Source organism: Falco punctatus, assembly GCF_963210335.1.
Source record: "Falco punctatus genome assembly, chromosome: 9".
In the NCBI taxonomy this organism is placed as follows: Eukaryota; Metazoa; Chordata; class Aves; order Falconiformes; family Falconidae; genus Falco; species Falco punctatus.
This window is the reverse complement of record NC_137589.1, coordinates 34,021,169-34,037,363: the sequence shown is the minus strand read 5'-3', so window position 1 is coordinate 34,037,363 and position 16,195 is coordinate 34,021,169. Positions and strand designations below refer to the sequence as shown.

At 39.5% G+C, this 16,195-nt stretch overlaps 1 protein-coding gene across 1 annotated transcript in view; it reads left to right on the top strand.

The window, feature by feature from the left end:
* Positions 1 to 16,195, top strand: part of GPAM (glycerol-3-phosphate acyltransferase, mitochondrial) — a 91,426-nt gene that overhangs the window by 37,127 nt on the left and 38,104 nt on the right. Inside the window, exons 2-3 of the mRNA XM_080403289.1 lie at positions 4,071 to 4,134; positions 8,454 to 8,527. The gene's annotated coding sequence lies outside the window, so the exon portion shown is untranslated. The remainder of the gene's footprint in view (positions 1 to 4,070; positions 4,135 to 8,453; positions 8,528 to 16,195) is intronic.

The following is a 16,195-nucleotide window of genomic DNA, read 5'->3' as shown; positions in this document are numbered from 1 at the left end:
TCTCAGGAGACTATCACTATAGGGTATATCTGTATCTATCTATAGGATATATCAGTATTTCTGTAGAGTTCATTATTTCAACTTCTCACCCGAATTCTGCAGAGAATGAGTGTGGAAATATTTGCAGTGTTCTTCAGGATGGAAATTCTGAAATTTGGTCAGTTGTGCTTACAAAGCTAGACGCACTGCTTGTTTGGGAAAGTGTTCTGTCCCCCAGAATTTTCTAAAGAATTGTATAGATTGAAATTTTTGCTTGGGAAGGGCAGAGGGAAATATCTACCTTTTCAGTATATTTCTTTTTAAAGACTGGTCTTTAAGAAATTGAAAATGCCTGAGTGTGTGAGTGAAATTGTGTTTCAATACAAAAGACAGTTAATACAGAACTGGAAATTTGTGTATGAGAATGTGAGAAAGCAGAAAATAGGCCAGTGTGGTTTGGGTACACATGTATATGGAATCCTAAGAAAAACAGTGGTAGAATTCAGGAAATATTTAATCAGTGGTTTGACCACACCTGCAGCTCAGGCTTGGTAAATAAGTGACTACTCAAGGCAAGGATGGCAGAGCAGGCACATTTTTAACATGCTACTGACTGTTATTTTAAATGGGCCTTGTAGCCTCATGTCTCTCAGATATCATGGCATATGGCACCTTGGGTGTCATGGCATCGTGGCATCGTGGATTTTTTAAATATTTTAAATATTTTATTATTTTCACCAGGCCGTCTTTGAGCTGAGGAATCTGTTGATTACAATTTCATTTAATTGCTACAGGTAGGATACTCTTCAGGAGGTTACTATCCTCACTCCTGTTGGGATTTCTGTTGTTGTAGTGATGAAGTTTGTCAAACATTGTTTTGGAAAAAAAATATCTAGGGTGGTTGTTATTAATATATAATTACGATAATGATTTATTATGGCTTCAGCTTGCCTTCCTGTAATGCCAAAGGAAGATCTATGTGCATGTCCACAATAAGATAAGAGTCTTTAGGTGTCATTTACAGTAATTATATTAATTAGAGAGGTGTTAGGGGAATATTACTACTTTATAGCCCTTGGACTGACTATTTTGATAGCACATGTGCAAGGACAACACTTCCCCTTGTTTTGGTGAATAAGGAATATCACAGTTACCTGTGAAGAGGATGGTTTCAGCTGGACTATGAGTGTACCTGTGGCTGTGCAGCAGGGGAACCCATGTCCAGTCATCCAAGAAGACCAGTTTCAGGGCATAGCAGCCTTTATTTTCTTGTATAGACATGCTGAATTTGAAAGATATTTCTAAGAAATTTTCTCTACAGTTTATCTTCCAGTTTAGGTACTTATTGACCTTAATATTCTTAACTGCATCCATTTAGATAGAAATTGAAGTGAGGAGTCTTCTTGGTTTTCTATTAAATTGTTAAGTTCTTTTTGTCACCATTATGGAGCGTATGGGTACATCTCTACATACTAAATACATTATAATTTTGGAAGAAAGAATTATTCCTTTTTTTTGTTCATTTCCCTCTCTGTGATGGTGTTAAAAAGACTGCAGGATTGGCATCAACGTTACAGTTGGCTGAATGGTGCTGGTGACATTTCAATCGCAGTTAAAACACATTCTGTTGTACGGAAGGCAACGGAAAGGGAACTACAGAGCCTGATTTAAAGAAGGATTTAAATGATACATGTACACAGAAGAATTAGGATGTCAAAGCAAGCTGGAGAATTCTAGAGTGGTCCAGTAAGCTCTGAGGCAGAACTGAATTCAACAGTTTTGTGCAGATCCTGATGGCTCAAGTAAGTCCGTGTTTAAAATCGTACAAAAGGCACGTGGTTTCCTCTAATCATTGGGGTAGACTCCAAGGGGCAGAGGTGAAGGAGAAAGGGGCAGGTTGGTCAGTCCAGGCACTTATTAGGGCCAAGGTCTTTTGAGGAAGTTAATGAGTTTCTAAATAGCCAACTAGCAGCTGGTAGGGAGCAGAACAGTCAGCTTCTGCACCCTGCTCTTATTTCTGCCCTAAAGTGAGAGATACCCTTAGGAGATATAAGGCAACATCTTGTGGTCAAAAAACCCCTCCCACTAGGAAATAGCTGCTTCTGATGTGAAAACTTTTTTCTTTATACCACGTGAGGGAAAATTTAAAAACAATTTTAGTCTCTTAAGGTTGGTGATTTACATGAGTATCCCTTGAGCCTTATTGCAGCGTTCAGGATAGGACAGTTTGACTGATTTATACTGTTCTGGTCTCTCTGACCCTGCCTTTGGCTATGCTTCTGAAAGCAGCTGGCACAGCTGCTCGTTTGCACTTCTCCCCCATCTTTGTATGTCAGATAGCTTTTGCCGTCTTCCTGACCTTGCTGGGTAAACATTGCACTAACACAGCTTTTCTATAGCATGCATTTGTTTTTGAAAAACATCAAAAAGGCAAAAGAAACACAAGCAGGTAAGCGAATGAGAAAAAAAGGAAATAAGATGGGAGGCCAAATTAGGACAGAGCTGGGGGGGTGGTGGGTGGTGGGGTGGCGGGATATGCTCTTAGCACAGGCCAGAAAATTACCCCGGAGGGCCATGGGCTCTTTCTCAGTGTGTGTGTGATGCTGTGATGTTATCCTGGATCAGGACAGAGGTGCATGTCTGCCAGCGTGCGTGTGTGTTCAGCTGTGGGTGTACGTACACCATTAGCTAAGCACCCACCTGCGGATATGTGAATCAGCACTGCAGTGAGGAGTTCCTCGCTTGGGCTTCAGCTCTAGGAGAGTCTGCTTTTCAGAGCCACTTGCACGATGGACCTGACTTCATCAGTTTTGTGCCCCACAAGACTCTGTGCTACTCAGGTCTAATAGGTATTTAATAATGTTCATGGACTAAGTAAAATATTTTATCTACTATAAGATTCCCTTTCATTTTCACCACCTTACCACCTGGTAGATCTGCATCAGAAAAGACCAGTGCATTTCTTTCCAGTTTTAAATGCTTGTCATTCCTGTGGTTCCTCACTTCTGAGTCACAACTTTAATATAGTAACAAGCAATTGAAAAACCCCAGCATCTATTTGGCCCACACTGTCAATTGAGTGTGATTCCATGGCTGTAATTAACTGTGCAGTGTTTGGAAGCATGTTGTGTCCACTACCTGCCTCCCCTGTGCTGAATTTCTGCTCCTGTGTTGTTCTTACAAGCCTACACAGGAGCAAGGCTCAGAACTGAGGTATTTCTTGATTGAATGTCAAGGAGGCCAGGAATTCTCCTGTGATGTGGTGGCATGTCTTCTGCTGTTCTTGTTGGAGACAACCCACAGTAGTAGCTTAAGTTTTATGATCTTAACATTGAAAGCATCATTTTTTTCCAAAACAAATTGCCTGCCACCTTCTTTTGTAAAAAACTGATTTTCTCCCACCTGTAAAACAGGTAGCTGTTAATTCACTTGCAGATTATGCTCTGCTTTTACATGATAGCAGTTGTTTTTTCATAGATGTAATGGCCTAAAGATACTGCTCTACTTATGTCATGTCTGTCATCCACTTGTAACTGTTTTTGGTTAGTAATCTTTGGCTTAGGACCCTGGTTAGTGGACAATACACCTTGCGGCCAACACCTATATAAACTGGTTATCTGTACAGGATATAGGTGACTGTATGGGCATAATTTCATTAATTCAATATTGTTCCCTTTAAACTGGCATATGAAGGGGAATTACCAGTGAGTCATGTGTTATTTGCAGATTATTACTATCCAGAACCTGGTGCCAAGTAAACCGATCTATTCTCTGTTATTACTGTGTTATTCGATGCATTGTGCAACAGATCAGTTCCTAACATAAATAGACAGAGTAGTCCATGGATAGGAATAAATCCTGTTACATTCAAGTACTTACATGCTATATGCTAGGCCTGGCACAGTGAATCAGAAGTCTCGTGTAGTTTCTTTGGATTTTTCCTTTTCTGTTACTGGTACTTTGATGCAATTCTTTTCATTTGGCTGCTTCATTTTTGATGGTAACTTCAAAGAAATGACTTGAACAGAACATTTTGGACTTTTTCCTGAAACTCGCCATGCTTACAGCGCGTCTCTTGTGTTTTTTGACAGTTGCATAAACTATTGGGACGACGTAATTTCCTCTTGGCTTTCCCAGCAAGATTCAGCAATTAAGGTACGTTTGGTTTTGTATTGGTAATGTTTCGTTAGGTGTAGAAGACAGAATCACTCTGTGTTACTATGTAGAACATATTTCTACTTCTTGCAGCTCCTTGTGTTCAGACTGGAGGCATCCTGGGAACTTTGTTATAGTGCAAAGTCCCTTCCCAGGCCAGCGTGTCCAGTTCAGTAAGGATTTTTGCAGTGCCTTGGACCTCTCCTAAGGCTCTGTCCGTGATTTGCACAGTGGTTTCTGCAAAACAACTTTCTTATCCAATTTCACACTACTCCTAATCAAACCCCACTATTGGTTTCACCAGCCCTCCTTAGGCAGTGCTGGCAGAATCAGTCATTTAGAAGCAAATTCAGCTTTTTTACAGAAAAGTAGCCAGCAACTCATGCAGTCTTGTACTGATTGAGATTTTTGGCTTTGCATTAAGGACAGTGACATCATTCCATGCAACCTTTTTTTCTACAGTCTCTGGAGGGTTTTCTCATTTCTACTGTCACTCTCTGGGTTGTATTTAAGCAGTGCTGGGGGGACAAAGAACAGTCCTTGGGCACGGACCAGCCGTGTGATCACAGACGCAGAGTATCACCCTGTGCCTTTGGCTGCCCTTCAGCCTTGTATTTTTAGCTTGCAGTCTCCGTAGTGGAAGAATTGTCTCTTCTTACTATATTTGTAGCACAGTGGGTGGATTAGCGGTTCTGCCCACTCCTGCTCTGGTCTGTAGTAAAAAGGAAATATTAAAAAAGTATTCCTTAATTGTGATTAAGGAATAATTATATTTCCTAACACATACATGGCAAGGCATCCTCGTTCAAGGGAATTTGTTTGAACTGGTATCCGAGCTTGGATGTCTTTGTCACACAACAGGTGCTTCAAATCACTAAACTGCAGTCTGAGCTGGTATTTATTCCTGTTCAATGTCAGATGCTTTTCCTTGGTGTAGCAGAGCATACCACGCAACCTGCAAATTGTGCTGGCGAGCATATTTAATCATACATCAGCAGATTATCTATAATTAGCTCCATCACAGCTAGATCCGTGGAGATCTTCAGTGGGAGGATAATGTCTACTCCAGGGACTGAAGCAACCCTGCAGGGAAGATGGGAGCCCAGCTGCAAAGTACTGCTGGAGTAGATTTGAGTTGGTTAAAGCCCTTGATGATCAGTCTGACATTGCTTATAGTTTCATATTTGAAAGTCCAGGCTTTGACTTCCTTGAGGTGTTCCAGTGGGTAACGACAGATATCTCAGTGCTTCATGGCAGTCCTGTGCATCTAGATAAACTCTTCATTTATTTGCTTTATACCGTTCTGTCAAGGCTTCTCAGCTGGGGTGGGGTTTACCCTGCCCATCACTAGGAGTCAGTGGTTTGTCTGTATTTGGACTGGTCACCTTAAACTGATTTTGTATTCAGTGCAGAGAAACAGGGTCCTGTGGAGCCTGTTACAAGCAATGCATCTGAGTATTTGAGGCATCTACTTTGTGATCAGATGAACTGTGCCCTAGAAATGAACGTTTCTTTCTAGAGATACAGATACAGATATCTAAGAGTAGCTGCATGAGACTCACCCAGTACATTTGTCCTTCGGTCGAGTTCAGCTTTTCCTCAGCCTCTCAGTATTAGCAGGACTAAGAAGGACTTAGGACAGTTTTTCTAGGTTATAGGAGGCACAGAGAAAGCAGGCAGAAAAGCAGGGTGTGGCAAATAATGTCTATAACTTGTTCAGACCTGTTAGGCCACTCCATTGTGTTATTAATGCTTTTCCCCCAAAAAACCTCCAAATTATCATCCCTTCTGAGTGTACTAGAGCAACACCTGCTACCTCGTAGACCCTGTAGGTCTAGCACATAGCCAGGGAGACAATCACAGCTTTCCTTTGGCTAAAGCTGGGGTTACAATGTTGTGGTCACAATATATGCAATGTTGTCCTGGATGGTTAACTCCTCTAGATTAAGAACCCACAATGGTTTGCTGCGTTGCTGTTTCAGGCTCTCCCACCTGATTAGCGCCAAATCTGTTTTCGCTCATCTGAATGTATATACTAGTCGTATTATATCTTACCATATCAGCAACTGGATTTTCCTAGGTATTGGTATCTAATAATCATATTTCTTGTAGGGATATATTTAAGAAGACTAAAACCTGATTCTTCTGATTTAGAGTGAGCTGTGTCTGTGCCTTCTCCACCCCCACAACTGACAAAGCTGCACCAGGATCACTTTTGTGACTTGAAAATCTGAAAGCTAGTTGCGTCCAGAAGTTTAGCAAAATTAATTCTGACCATGTGGTAGGAGTTTAAGTCACAAATCAGAAAGACCAGGTTAATGAATATTTTCTAGCATGCATATAGAAAGAACTAGAATATGAAAAATACTGCTATAAGATATTCAAGGAATTAGCAAAAGCAGTCACTGAATTTCTAGTTATCTGTGGTAGCTGTAGAAAATTAAGACACAACACATTTCAGCTTTCTCAGCATTATTCATCAGTAGATTTCCATCTCCACTAAACAGTGAATCTACTTTTTCCTTCCTCTTGCTCATGCAGATTTCTTTCTTATTGCCTTTTATGGTCCTTGCATCTTGAATCTTAATCTTTCCAACATGCATATCCAGTGGTTGAAACAAAAATGTTGGAAACCTGTTATAAAAATTTAGACATGCTGGTGTAAAGACGTGAGAACTCCTCATAGCCTTCATTGTGCCCTATTTTCTCTCTGTGGAAAGTACTGGTTTGAAGTATGGCAGCAGCTACCAGCTCATCCCAGTTGCTGTGGAGAGGTGTCTGCTGCAGTGTATTGCTGTTGAATGCTTGTAGATTTTTGTTACTCCCAGTGCTGTATAGCTGGAATGTATGTATCCATGTAAGCCTGCCATTAAGAGAACTGAAACCATACATACATAATGAGTTGGAAATTAATTTCCAGCCTTGCACCATGGCTCCTGTGAGTAATATGTATGTCACAGGCCCCTTCAGCATCACTGAGATTCCCCTTCTGAGAGGGGACTGTTCAGCTGAACAAATATTTAAGGGTCAGGACTTGAATTTTTATTATCTATTAATGCTCTTCTGCTGCGAACTGCCCTGCATGGCCGAACTGACTGGAAATACTGTCATGCATATGTGCAACACTATCTGTGTAAAGAGAACAAAGTTAGTCTGCTTTCACATATTTGTCCAAAGATTTCCAAGAGAGAAAAATGAAATGCTTGTCTATTCAGAAATATCACTGCAGAGACCAGGCAGTGTTGCAGCATTTCTGAGCTAGCATCTTCACTTTTCAGCAAGGGATTGGGTCAAAATTGCTTGTATTTTTGGATGAAATGGGAGCTGAACAACAACAAAAAAATCCTATAAAGACTAACTTTATATAATACTTGCCATCCATTTTTCCATGCAAAAATACCCTACCAGTTCTAGTGCAAGACTTTATTGAAACCTGGTAAGAACATTTTGGAATTGGTTGGCTCTTACATCTGACTAAACCATATGAAGGTTAATGTATTAAATAAACTTCCAACACAATTGGTTACAGCTGAAATAGCCAAGCTGTTTCACCACGAAGATATGAAAGGTGGAGCCCATAATTTCCCAGAATTTCAGGGTCATCTGAATAGGTGCACTGTGTGAAACTGGCTAGTGTTGTTGCCACCAATTCCAGTCCAACTCCTCTGATTTTTATGAAGCTCAAATTGTCACCACTAAAAATTGACATTATTAGCACATGCTGAAAACATCCTTCATTTCATTGCTGCAATGGTGCTGCTGCAGAAAGCGTGTTTGGCATCTAGAATTCCATGACATTTTTTTCTTGTATGCTTTTCCTTTGGTACCTTTATTGGTCACAGCTTTTTGGTCATAAAGATTTACGTAAAGATCTATAACATATCCTTGTGACTTTAAAACCAAGAATAAAAAATAGAAGTTGGTTTATAAAACAAAATGGTTAAAAACCATATTATATAATGAAATCTGAAGCAAATTACTGCTGACTAAGCTTACTGAGCATGAACACTTTGGCATCAGTGATATCGTAGAACAGTTTTGGTTGGAAGGGGCCTTTAAATGTCATCTGGTCCAACTCCCAAATGATGGGAGATACATTAATGCGTTATGTTAGAAGGATGGTACTAGATGAAGAATAGATTCAACTGGAATATTAGGTGTTTCAAGGGAAAGATGTCAACCATTGCCAAGTGTTGTCCAAACCCATTATTAACTTTGAGCAATCCAGCCTTGCTATTTCTTTTGCCTATCAAGGCCCATGAAGACGTGGGGGGGTGTTAACCAAATGTCAGTGGATCATATATTTCTCTCTCTTGCAGGACTTAGCAGTCAGCAGTCTTAAGAGCTTCTCCAAATAACAATTAGCTAACTTTCCCAATTTCCTACCAGGCTGGTAAGTATTTTGCCATTTTTTACAGATAAGGTTAATTATAAACATGTTAATACTTTCTGACTGTATGGTATCATATAGGAATCATAAAGGATTGTATAAAGAGCATTATTCCTCCACCTGTGGCAAAGCAAGTGTATAGAGTTTATGGACTAAGGGGCATAAAATGGGTTACTCAGCCAACCAGCAATGGGTACCGCTGCAGGAGAAGCTATCAAGTGGCATCCAACCATCAGCCCGAACTTGCATCACTCACGGTAGATGTTAACATGCCTGCGTCCCATGGAGAAATCTCACTGCTGGCTTCAGTAGATAAACAAGATCATGTTCATATATTTATATTTTGGGCATAACTTCTTGATGCATGTAAACAGGTTTGTTTTGCTTCCAAATGAACTTCAGGTATAATGCTGCTTTAAAGTATGTTCTGATAGTCTAACTTTGAAAACCTAAAGGCATAAGTGAGCTATTGACATTTTCATCTAATAGAAATGAACTCAATATCATGACCATATGGGCAATGGGGCAAATATAGTCTTACTAGGCACTCTATGATTGAAATGATCAACTGAAATTTACAAGTCTTGACTTGAAATATATTTATCTTGACAGCCATAGCTGAAGAGCATTTGGTGTGCACCAAAAGAAGCTGCTATAAGTCAAACACCAGTTCGCTTCAGTCATTGGTTCATGTTCAATAAAACCTCCAAGATGGGGCTTCTTGACTATTTTAGCATAAATGCTTGAGAAACGCTTGGATACTTTGGGAATGGGGTTAGGTGTTGATTTCTATAGAAATCGTCGATAAACACCTTCTATTGATCAAGAGCTTGTGAAGCTCGTGCTATGATCTATTCTGCTTCAAATTTCTGACCTGGGATAACCCACGTAATTTCTCCACCTCATTTGAGTGTGGTAAGAATAGCTGTATGTTTCTGTATGTTCTGGCATCATAGTAATGGGAGCCATGTAAATGCTGTAGCAAGACAGATAAAATAGCAGGGGACAGAGATCATCCCTGATGCATCTCCTGGGCCTCTCCCCTCTAAATATGAATCATGCTTCATCCGGGCAGATATTGGTTATGATTATTTATGTTCTTGTTCGTGACCACGCATTTGGCAGGATTGGCTAGACTTGGTAAGACACTGGTTATTTTGTCATTTGTTTTCTGCATAAAAGGAAAAGAAAATACAGTTAGAGGTGTCCATCCAGTGCTCAGGGTACTAGCAGGCAGAGGGAAGGGTGGGAAATCAATGGTTCTCAGGTCTTACAATGGACAAAGTAAACCAAATTATTTGGGGAATAGCAGCTTAATTTCTTTCAGACTCACTGCCTGCTTTACAGTTATCTTTTTTATGTGTTCCTTCATTATTATTTTTTAATTGAGGAAGAGAAATCCATGATTAAAAATAAGTCTGTGGAATGATGTTTTGTATTTATCTGTTAGTTAAAGCAATACAATTAGGATGTTGTAGATGACAGACAATTCTGGAATAACAATTACAAAGAAGCATTTAAAAAACTAAGGTAAAAGTAATTCAGAAGATAGTAAATAAATGCTTCATCACATTTCCCAGATTCTTCTGCAATCATAGATCCTTAGTTTGCATGCAGAGGCTTTAACCATGCATATAGACATAAAGTGGCAGTTTGCCAAAAGAAGGCAAGGAAAGAAAGTAGCCTGTATGACAGCTTCCAAACTGTAGGTGGTAGAAACCACTTTGGAAACCTGTTTCATTAAGAAAAAAATTACGTTCCTGACCAACATAATTATAGTGTTTTCAAGCGTGGCTGAACTGGATGTAACTTACAGCAAAACATCACATTGAGGAAAATAACCTTGTTCAAGAAAAATGTGCTTTGATGATGAATCTCATGTCAATGATGATTCATTGACACAGCTGTGCTCTAAAGGGCTTTGACAAATGGAATTCAGTTTTAGTTAGGGAATGAATACAAATATATTCTGGTGAATTGAATTGTCAGCATACAAGCAAATTGATATTTTTTTTTAACTGGGAATTTAAATGAGGGGAAAAGGTATGTTATGAGTATTAAAGTTATTTTCCTTTTTTTCACCCCCAGAAAAAACCCTAAGCCATGACCTGGATAATCATGTAAAGACTGTACTTTTTAAAGCAGTGATTTGACCTCATTCTCCATACAGTCTGTTTTCCTCCCGGGGCTCTCCCTCCCCCATGTTTATGTTCTCTTTTAATAACAGGAAACAATGCTATTCCTCACAAGCAGTAGGATATGACTCTTTGAGCACCACTCAACTTCTGTTTTGATGGCCCTGCCACTTTGTGCAGCTCCTGCCCCTCCCTTGGTTATTCCTCCCACCCTTCCGCTGCCTCTGTGGTTGGACCAGCGTGATGGTTTTGATGATAACTTATTTCTCAGGTGGATTGTTTCCCCCATCTATCTCACTGCACACCTCCCAGCTGAGGATTGTATTTTGTCACTAGTGAGTTTTAACCAAAAAAACCCAAAGGAATTGTGTATTTTCTTTTCTGTAGAGAGAGAAGGGGAAAAAGATGGAAAAGGTGAATCAGGAGGGGAGTAAGGTTTTCAGGTGATTCTTAAACCTGGTCTCTGGGCTTTGTTGGGCAGGCTTTTCAGTGACTGACTGAATGTATTTAAGTATTTCCAAGTGATTGTGCTGGTAAAGATGGAAGCCTAAAAAGAGGAAACTCAACAGGGGAAATAAAATGTCTCCTTAGTAGACTACCTAGTTAGAAGTAAAGTTGGATGGGTGAATTCCTACCACGCTGTGAAAAAGAGTAAAACCCAACCTTTTCCCTTCTTTCAGCATTCCTATCCCCCTGAATCCAGCCCCGTTCTGTGTGCCCTAGTCATCCAGTGCTACCATTTTATTGCTGTTTGAATATATTTCATTCAAACATGTTACCTTTTAAACCATTTATGAACACCTCGGTCAAGGAAGCACGCAATGCCACAGGTTAGAAACAAAACTCTAAGTCTCTTCTTACAGGCCTGATAGTGTTTAAAATATTTGAGTGTTTTCTAAATATGTGATCTAGTTGAACTGTGATAAGCTACATACCTCTCAAGAAGTACTTCTGACCACACTGTTATGTCTTCCCATGCAAGTGAGTATTTTATGATGACTGAGGAAAAAATACCTGTTTTGTTATACCAGTAGCAAGTTGGAGTCATCCCAATTTCTATTGATGTAAAAGTGACCAGAATCTTTCCCATAAAATAGTTTGTATAGCACTTCAACTTCTGCAATATAAAGTATCTAAAAGTGGTCTTGGAATGCTCCTTTTGTAAAAATGAACAAAATTTATCGAGAAATTACATAAACTTAAAAAAAATATTGTGAAGGTAGTACAAAGATAATTTGATGTAATTTCTTAAATTTAGAATATATGCATCTACAGGCATGGATTACTGAATTTAGACATACCCTGTGACCTAAGTCAACACCTGACAGAAATGTATTGCCGGCATTATTATTAAGTTATAATTAAGGCCCATTAATAAACTTTGTGCACAGAGAAATGGAGTATTTTCTTCACCTGTACTAAACCTGAGAAAGCTGCAAGGCCCTGGCATCACGGAGAGATATCCAGACATCAACTGCCAAGTGTGTGAGCAGAGCGAAAAAGGGGATGGCAGGAGGAGAGGGGCCCAAGTAACCACAGTGCACAAAAGTATCTGTTTGCTAATGACCTGTTTGTTTTAGACCAAAAGTTTATTATTGCAGCCAGTAAAGATATGAGTTGAATTGCACACACATTTTGTGGCAATGCTGGTCAAAGTTTGTATTAACAGGTTCTGAAGGATAAAACTTTGACAATAAAAAGCTACTTTGTAGCGGAGCCTGTATTAAGGCTACCAGCAACTGACATACAGAGCATCCCCTGAAGTGCGTTGAACGTGAAAAAAACATTTTCTGCAGGTAGAATTTGCTTTCTGGCACTGCTTTGATGATTGCTCAAGGTCCTGTCTGTGCCATGGATTTTCATCTGTCAGTGGTGTTTGCTTTAAGTTGTGTAACTGCTTCTTAATGCCTGTTACGTAAGGATGCATAGATTGCAGCTCCATGAGGATCCTGCACAAATCACAACTGATAATGTCAGCATGGTGGCAAAGGTTAGTCTCGGTTGAATTAATTTTACATTAATTAAAATTCTCCCTGCATAAGTCAAATACTTGATTAATACAGAAGTGTACAATATAAGTTCAAACAGGGCTGAGAAAGCAGGTAGCTGTTGTTATATTGCAGTTCGTAAGTTTTCTGATATTCATACCATTTACCAATGTGATGCAGCTTTCCTGGTCAGGGTGGGAGTTTTGCCATGCCATGATTTTACCCCAAGGATCTCAGGCCATATTAGCTAAAACTCAATAATATGTTGATAGAGAAGACATCAGAAGTCAACATTCACAATGTCAGGTGGTGGGGTTTTTTTAATGATTTTTATACTATATTTACTGTGTCAGCCCTTTTGCTTGTATTTAATCTAGTTTTAATTAGGCTAAGTCAGGATCTGTACTGAGGAAAGAGAATCTAAAGATGTCTTGGACATTGCACTAAATACAGTTTTGCCTGTAATGGAAAAAATTTAAAAGAATGGAGATGGGGAAAGGAATCTTAGTTTAGCAAAAATAAGCATTTAAATCTGAATCAGAAGGATTATAGACAGAGTTGCAATTTGAAATGTGATCAGCTATAATAACATTTACTTCTTTTCCTTCTCTAATTTAACTTCTTAATTTAATTCTTAATTCTAATTCTTAATTCTAATTTCCTTCTTAATTTAACACCTTTCTAAATGGCTAATTTGAATTCCTGTAGCAAACCCCGCAAGTTAGGTTTAAGGCATTTCTTCACTGGAGTCCTCCATCAGCACATATTTTCTGGTGTGGTCCTCTGAAAATGCACACCTTGCTTTGTATGGAGCCTTTTTGAATTCTGACTATGAACTGGCCGCACAAATATGAGATATAACACATCTATGGTCAGAAAACATCTTACAGGGATTTACCAGAGGAAGAGATAGAGCAGGGAAGCAGAGAGAGTGGATCATCCTACTGACCACAGAGTTCCAAGACAGCACTAGGACTCTTTGATTGTGCACTGTTCTGCGTCCTGATTTTGCAAGTACAGAGATATGAATGACTTTTTCTCCAGATCTGCCTAGCTCAGGTTTTATGAGATTTAACAAGGCCTAGATCAGAAAATAAATAATGTTTCAAAATATATTGGCTCTCAACTTTGTGGGCTGATCAGGAACAGATAGCATGTCTATCTAGTGCTTGAAATATTAGTTAAAATATAGTAACTAAGACATTTTTAGCAACAAGCGTTCCTAGTGTAAACAGACTATGAAATTTTGTTCCATGTTTCATCATACTGGTGTTACTGATGGTACCTCCTGGCCCATATGTACTAATGATCTACCAGAGGAGCTGAAACTGGGCAAAGAATGGCCAAAAATGTCAGCATAATCCCATGATGTAGGTTGGACTTGAGGCTGATGTTTGCCCCATGATTCTCTTGCAAGGCTGTTCTAGAAGTTACTTCTTAACTGCATAGGAGCCTTCTCCAGTTTCCAGTCTGGCTGGTGCTTCCCAAGTGTTTCTTTTTATTCATTAACTTCATTAGCACATTCTAAACTTGTGTCATATAAGAAATATTAAATAATAACTATCCACAAAAGCATAGCTGGGAAATGTCACAGGTGAAAAAGCACAGAAAGTTCTTTTATGAAAAAAGCTGGTGGAGAAGCACCACTTGGCTGGAGTGGCGGAGCTCAGCTGCATCTTGGGGACACTGCAGTAGCACAGGTAGAAAATGAGATGAAAACTTCTTGCAAGGAAGACCCTGAAGCAGATACATGCCCAGTATATTCTGACCGCTAAAGCAGATTTCTGAATGCTCATTCAAAACGCGATGGCCTGCTCATTACTTTTTATATTTCATAAAATCAGGCTGCTGTAGTCAATCCATAACACTGAAAATTAAAAAGTTCCATCACGAATGCAGAAGTGGTATTTATAATTTACTAGTTTTTTCCAGCCCCTCAGAAAAAAATAATTCAACCTGAATTCTATCAACTACTCTGACACTTTTAGTAAATCATGCTGATGGACAGGTGCTCAAATTTGCCCAGTTGTTTATGCTGGATGGATTTTTTTTTTTTTTTTTTTTTTTTTTGGTAACTTTGTGTCCCTGAAAGACAGGTGTTTCAAAGGCAAAAGCTGATACAACTTTCTCCTGTACCTCAGGTTAAGTTGATTAGGTCTTAACGAAAGGCATTGATCATTTCTCTTCCGCAAAAGATCTGGCTCAAAATGCCTCTCTCCTGCAGCCTGGGACACTGTGCTGCAAGGAATGTGTAGTCTAATCTCTTACTGCACCTACAGATAGAACAAACAAGAACCCTCCAGAAACCACCGTTGCTTTACCCCTCCTAAGGAGAGAACGAAAGGGGAAAGTGCAATAAGAATAAAAAGGCATATCTGATCCTGCATTATCCTAAATCCGAAAGACCTGTGGAGTGACTCAGCCCTAAGCCCACAAACAGCTTCATGAAACCAGCCTGGCATGCTATGAACCATGCAGTTTTCCTGAAGCAATGGTTGGTCGTGTGTGAAATACCAAGTTAGTAATGTGCACTGTTTTTCATAAAAGGGAAAGGCCAGAGCTGCAGAAACAGCATCTCTTAGCCAGAGATCATATCCTTCTCAAGACCTCTGCCTTTCTACGTGAATATCCTGGAATAAGCAATTTAACTGTTTAGGGTGTACACATAAGGATTTCTGCTTTCATGAAGGTACAAGGTGCTTGGGAAAGTATTAGGTTATGCTTCTAACAGTGGAAAAAAAACCCCAAAACCCACACACAAACCACCAAACCCTAAGTAGGATTTCATCATGTTGTGAGCTGAATATCTGTTATTTAGTAACTGAAAAGGTAAGCTTTTGCTGGGTCAGTTGGTATTGTTTCGGTCAAACTATCACCGGTAGTTTGTGAAATCCAGCACTGCAGTACAATTGTTGGCTGGGTCTTAGGACTTAAACAAGGGTATTTTTCTGCATTTCCCGGATCCAGGATACACATAAGTGGGAGTGGGAAAAAATGCTTTTGTTTGGGAAACACACTGTGGGAAAATTGCCTAACATGATTTGAATGTCAGAATTGGAATGTAACAACTGGTGTAGCCAGATCAGAGCAAAGTGCCAGCCAAAGGCAGAAAATTGCTTTTTTTCAGGTTTCTCAGTGAATTTTACAATCCTGAAGTAAAATTTATAGTTTACTTTTTGTTGATTGTGTTCATAGATAAAATTTCAGTTACATAAAGTTAATCATGTGTATCTATGATAAACTAAAGCCTGAAGACCTTGTATTTTTTAGTGAGACTGACTTAAAAAAAAAAAAAGAAAAATATCTGGATGTCTGTGGGAAGTTTTCCTTCCTGTTTGCTTTTTGCAAAACCCAAACCGGTGAATCCATTTTGTGTCCCTGAGTAAACTGAGGGGTGGGGGGGTGTTGCCCTTGGGAGAGATGGCTCGTGCCCTGTTCATCTGCAGAAGAGATAATTGAATAAGAGATTAGAAAATACAGGGGTTGTAAAGCCGCCTTTGGAATATATGGCAGCCTGCATCAGGTCAGAACAGATGCCCTGGCTCTCT